A 7,107-nucleotide genomic window follows, 5' to 3' on the forward strand; every position below is an offset into this window, starting at 1 on the left:
TGAAAGAAAAGTTTTTTAAATGAGTTTTGAGAAGAGAAATTTTGTTTGGTTATAAGTTTTGAAAAGAATTTTCAGTTGTATTTTGAAATTGTTTTGAGTTTTTTTTTTAATTTAAAAATTATCTTAATTTTAATTTTTTAGGGTCAATATTTTTTATTGTAAATATTTATTTATTTTTTTAATGTGCATTATATTTATTACATTTGTTTTTTCATTTCTTCACAATCTTTGTAACGGTTAAGTATAATTTTGATTAGCTAATATATATCTAAACCATAAGAAATTATTTTCCCAATACTTAAAACTAACTTAAAATTCTACATTGGTCTATTGAATTCAAATCTCGATGGTTATAATCATTTAGATATCGGTAAAAATACCGACAGTAATTCACTTTGTTTGTGCTATCCGCTTTCGCATGGCCCAGCCCGACAAACACAAAATATTTTAAATATTTAAAATTGTTATTTTTTATTTTAAATAATTTTTAATTTTTATTTTAAATATTTTATTTTTAAAAAAAATTAAAAATTGTTGGATCACCCATATATATCTAAATTATAACAAATTATTTGGCCAAGACTTAAAAAAATAACAAAATATTTTTTCAAAAAAATAAATAAAATAAATAAATATTTTTTTCAAAAATAAAAATAAAAATTATTATAAAAAATAAAAAATACTTTTAAAGAAAAAAATAAAAAGAAAGAATTGTTGATTTTTTTTTTATATAAATATAGTTCTGAAAACTTGTATGGCTATGAGTTTTTTTTTAAAAGAGTTTTGAAAACTTTGTTTGATTATGAGTTTTAAAAAGAATTTTGAATTTTTTTTATCCAAATCATTATTCCAAAGCAAACCAAACGCTACCTACATTTTTATTATGTGCACACTAAAGTTACAAATGGTGAAATCATAAAACTTTGTAATTTTTGTTATAACATTTTATTAGGGGTGGTCGCGGGTCAGTTATAGCTACAGAATCTCTAATCCGCCATCCGTCCACCAGATTGGTAAATTGAAGAAAATCAATCCGCATCCATCCACCAATCCGATGGATGTGGATTGAGCGAATTGACGGACAGATGCGAATTGGTTTGGCGGTTTAAAATTTTATAAATTTTTAACATAATTCAACTTATGTACATCCTCAAAAAATATATATATATATATATTATAGTCAATGACTTAAAAAAGTATTACAATCATTGCATGCTTCATCCAAAGAAAGAAAGTTTTAAATTTTAGAATATTACAATCACTGTATGCCTCATCCACATATTTATATCACATCATACCTCATCCACATAAAGTGTTACAATCTATGATTCTTAAAATATAAAAACAATTTAAACCACCAAAATCATGAACAGAGTAGTAGTAGAGATTATATGCCTCTGTATTGTTACATCTATATTTGTTTTTAAAAACAAAAATCAACCAGCATATATCTTTTTTATTTATTACTTTTAGAATTAGATTTAAAAATCAAAAAATATAGATAAATAATACATTTATTTTTTTCAATTCTAAAAATATTCAAGTTGAAAACTCATTCTCAACAAAATATTTAAACTCTTTTTTAATTAAAAACGCAAATAGAATATCTAAACAAATTGTAAACATAAAATCTTACAAATTACTAGAGGTGCTCGCAGTTTGGCGGTTTGGTTACGGTCAAAGGAACTTCAAATCTGTCATCCGTCCAAAATTAGGCGGATTAGAAAAAATCAATCTGCAACTGTCCGCTCGTCATCACGCATCCATTCAAAATGCGATGAATTGGTTAGGTTCGATTGGTTTGGACAGATCGGTATATCCGCTACTCACCCCTACATTTTATGATGAAAAAAGTTATGATATTTTTTATTTATGCCACAATTTTTTAACATTTTATAAAATTTATATAAATGACATACTATAAGCACCTCTTTAGATGTGTGCATAGGCGAAATGATAGTCACATTTTTCTTTTTTTTTTATGAGAGGTATAAAAATAAAAATAAAAATAATAGAGAAAGAGACAAATTTTGAATGTGAATATCATTTCCCTATATATTATTTTTGTAATGAGATTAAATGCAGCATCCTCACATGGGAGTCTTGGGGGAAGTTAGTAAAAAGTTAATTTTTTGACTTTTTAATTTTTTTTGTGTTTTTTTTGACAAAAAATTGGGTTCTTTGAGATAAAAAAAAATTGAGTTTTTTGCTAAAAAAAATTAAAAAGTTAAAAAATTAATTTTTTTAAGTTGTTGCTAAAATGCTCCATTATTTTATTCAAGTTAACATTCATCAAATTTTATAACCAAATAGCTTTCCATTACAATTCTTTAAGAAAAAATTAAAAAATCTAGCCGATGTGATAGTTGTTGTGCGTGGTCCCAATACCCCCGACCAACATTTGCAAGCCAAGGGCTCCTAGCTTAGCTACAATTTTTTTGGCCTCACGGTCTTGTTTGTCAAGTGACTTTTTTAGTTAAAAAATTTAAAAGTTATTAAAGAAATTAAAAAATCAATAATTTATATTAAAAAGTCAAAAATTTTATTTTCTCTATATTTTTTGTATATCTTTTTGTAAAAAATTAAAAAGTCATCTCAAAACATATTAATTTTTTTTATATCATATTTATCCAAAAAACCAAAAAATTACTAAAAAAAACCTGCTCTCAAACGAGGCCTCACATACGAAAGGATGGGAGTTTGATGTGGTAAAGTGATATAATATTTTTTTAAACCAAGCGTAAGTTTGGAAAATTTAGATAATAATTAAAAAAATAATTTTATTTACCCACCATCAATCCTTGCAGTAAATATTCTTTAGTAAAATGATTATTAAGAATAATATGAGTGTGTATATACTTATTTCAATAACTCACATATGAAAATACAAATATCTCTATACACTATCTCCTTCCACAAATCTCTTCTCTATTATTTTCAAACTCAAAATATTATTATTTTGGAGGATTTAGGATTTTAAAACATTGAAATCAATTGATTTATATAATATGCATGACATTGATTTGGAACAAAACAACAATGAAAATGTCAATTTACTTTATTATTTATCTTGTTTGTACTGATTTGGAATAAAAGACCGCTATTATTTTTACAACAATGGCTTATTCATTTCGTACACATGTAGAGTTGAACATTTACAAATTATTCAGTTGTTTATATTTGAACAGAATCATTTTGTTCATATTATTAAAGTTAAACAAATATTAAACGCTCATATATAAAAATAAAAAAATAAAAAAATAAAAAAATTGAACATTTTAGTTTAGTTCAAATATAAATTTGTAAACATATTAAGCTTTTTTTAACATTGTATTTATGAACAATACTAAAATTATTTTTTGTTTAAATTTTTGTAGAATACCACATCGATTGCTTTATTGTTGTAAACTTTCAATCCGCCGTTTGGTTCTCGTCATTTTCTCTCATATTGCTTTCACAGATTCAACACCGATCAAAAAGAGAGAGAGAGAGACACACACACACACACACAGGAATTTAAAATTACCGTGAATTGTGTTTTAGACTTTATTGTCTTTTCAACTTTAATTGTGTATGCATCATCTTGTGTTAAAGTGTGTAATGTGTTGTGTAGATTAGGCTAAAAGAGTAATATTATGGTGTGTGTTGAATAAAAAATTAAAAATTTAAAATATTATTGATGTGAACTAAGTAATAGTGTAAACTGAGAGGATTGATGGTATGTAAATAGAATCATACTAATTAAAAGGTTCTTATTAACAAGTATCCTTATGATACAAATAAAAGACAAAATATTTAGAGAGATGTCATTAGCACCTACCTCCCCCTCACTCTTCGATTTTTTTATAATTCCAACCTTCTCTCAACTCACCATCACCGATAGAGTGTGTGTGTGTGTGTGTGTGTGTGTGTATGTGTGTGTGTGTGAGAGAGAGAGAGAGCGAGATCACGAGTACATCTAGGGCGATTTTGGGTTCTGCGATTTGAGTTCTAGGTTGCAATTTGGGTTCGTGGCCCTTTGATTCAACTAGGGCTTGGTGCAACTCTGGCCGTTTATCTTCTTTTTCAAAATCTATCCTCGTGGTGCAGCCCTATCGGCGTTGAAGTGTTATGACTGGAAAGGCAATGGCGAAGGCGATTTTCAAATAGCAGTGGTGCAACATCGGGGGGGGCAAAGTCTCTCATTCATCTTAGCTCTCTCTCTCTTTCTCTTTCTCCAAAAGCTTGGGATTTTGGTGCTGAAAGGGTCTAAGTTTCTAGGGTTTGTTCGTCTTCATCATCTGGGTTTATCTTAGAAGATGATCCATATCGATCCATTTCAAAAGACGATCTATATCATGATTTGGTTCAACAAAATCACAATCTGGATTCCAATGGTTTTCACACATAACATTTCGATCTCGGGTTTGATTCAACAATTTGATCAAATTCTTTCTTCTTAATTTTGTTGTTGTTCTTGTTGATTTTTTGTTCTAGAGGTGAAGAATAAGAAGAGTTGGAGGTGGGTGGCCGGAGGCAATGCCAGTGGTGCCGGAGGTGGTGATTGGAAGTGGAAGCTAGGGTTTGGGTTTGGGTTTGGGTTTGGGATTAAGGGTATAATTGATATTAAAGTGGGGGTTCAAAGAGAAAATGGTGGGAACTCATTTTGCGGGTTGGGGTTCAAAGAATTAAGGGGTCCAAAATAAAGAGGTATATGCTAATAGCAGCCCTCAATATTTATAAAATACAATATACTTTCACTAATTTCAATACATTTTTATTAAAATCAATACACTTTTTAATATTTTTATATATTTTCAAGACATTTTTTATACACTTCTCAATATTAAATAATGCCTAGGAGACACTCGTTACATTTTTCCAATTAAAAAGTCATTAAAAATGTCAAAAAGTCAAAATATATATATATAAAAGTTTAAAAAAAATCTTTTTTTTTTCTACTTTTTCCATGTTCCCGCACCCCCCCCCCTCAAGAGTCAAAATATCATCTCAAACATATTATTTTTTTATCTCATATTTTAGCAAAAAAGTCAAAAAATTATTCCCAAAGCAATCCTAAATATGTACAACTTGTCACTTGTTGTGGGTTCTTTAATATCATGTAATTCTATTTTCACATACATATTTAATGAATACTTTCTTAGTGCACATATCAAAAAGAAAAATGTTCTGAGTACATATCTCTACAATCTAATAATGTCTTCATTTTCCTATTTTTAAAATCCTAATTTATTTTTCATCCACCCACTCTCTCTGTCACAATGCTTGCAATGTCCTTGCTACCATCACCATTACCATCACTGCCATCACAACCTTCTACCGTCACCACAACTCTCAGCTCATCCTCACTCTAGTTTAGACTTCCATAATCTACTCTCATTGTCAATCATTCCTTTCAAACCCTAAACTCTACCACCCTTTCTTTTATGACCATGATCTCTACAAACCTTTCTATTGATGTGAACCCAACCTCTGCAAATTTTAGATTCCTTCGAAAGTTCATATTTGACCAAACCTTGTAGGTTCATATATGTATTGACCAAACCTTATAATTTCTGTTGCCTGAGATTTTTTTTTTTTAAACATATTGCCTCTGTGGTTGACCTTAAAAGTAAATGTAACAATAACAACCCAACAAAAAAATATATATTCAAAAGCCAGGCAGAGAGTACAAACAATGAAACTAAGTTGATCATTTTGTGTTATTGTTTTTTGGGATAATATCAAAAAAATGAAGAACGTGAAAAATAATTGTCAAGTAACAAATATACAAGTAATTTATGTATAGAATTATGCAAATAAAACTTGCACCTTTATTACTTTGCAATATTCTTATTTATCACTTTTGTGAAGAAAAAAAAAATTGATGGGGGAAAGTAGGGGTGTACACGGATCAAATTGGTCCAATTTTAAAATAAACCAGGAACTAAATTGTAGGAATCGGTTTCAAAAAAACTGTGAAACTAGACCAGAATGAAATCATAGAAAATGGTTCAGTTCAATTTTACGGTTTTAAATTTTTTATATAATAATAAATATGATATATATTTTATGTTAATAAATAAATTAACAATAATTAATTTGATTAAGTTGGTTAGAATTTATTAATCATAATTGTACGAGCGCGAAATAATCTTCTTATATAATCCTATTGATCAAGTTTGCACTCCTCCAAACGTCGTCGCTTTGCCACCTGAAAACACAAACGTGAGCTAACCGGCGGGTGTGTGTCGGAAACCCCTCCGATGCCTAAGTCAGCAACTAGACAATAGACAATAAGCTCTGTGTATTCTAGAGTAAGAATTGGGATTGTGATACCTGTCCATAAGTCCTGCTATGAGCTTTTGTAGACTTGGCATGGCCCAATCCTAGTAGGATTCCAACTCTCCTTATAAGAGTCCTCTAGGAATCACACACCCTACTCACTACCAACCAAGTGAGATGGTTTCACAATCTTAGTAGGACTGTACTCTCCTTAACAGAGTCCTCTGAGGAGTTTCATCACTGCAAGCCAAGTGAGATGACTACCACAGTTGAATAACAATATAATCGAGCTAATACTAGCCCTTTGTCATACTCAATCTGATGCCTTCATATGCAACACCTAGCTCGGCCCTTGTTTACTTGTGCCTCGGTTTTGTCTGTTTAGACCAAGCTAACTGCAGCAGTCTCTGACCGAACTAACAAGGTGTAACAACCCTCACCACTATCTACCAATAAACTACCGATTACTGCTAAACTGAGACTGATTATGATTGGTAACTGAATTGATTGAAGTACTGAACTGACTGACTGAAATCTGGAACTGAATTGATTAAGTATATCTGTTTGATTGTATGTCTATCTGTTGACTGTTTGATTATCTATTCATGTCTTTGTGTTTAAATTGCGAATTGAAGGCCTTATCGGCGGCCGAATCTGAAATTGATTGATGATTTGTATTAATTGGAATTTATGGAACTTTATGGCATATTTATCTGAAAATCGATTCGGTATGATTAAATTAGATTAAATGGTAAAGAATTATAAGAGTTAGACTTATTACTTAAATGCCATCTAGTAGGGCCTTTGTTTATTAATATGTTGAGCCTTATTACACTTAGATAC

The sequence above is a fragment of the Camellia sinensis genome, chromosome 10 (genome assembly GCF_055761805.1).
Source record: "Camellia sinensis isolate YWXY chromosome 10, ASM5576180v1, whole genome shotgun sequence".
In the NCBI taxonomy this organism is placed as follows: domain Eukaryota; kingdom Viridiplantae; phylum Streptophyta; class Magnoliopsida; order Ericales; family Theaceae; genus Camellia; species Camellia sinensis.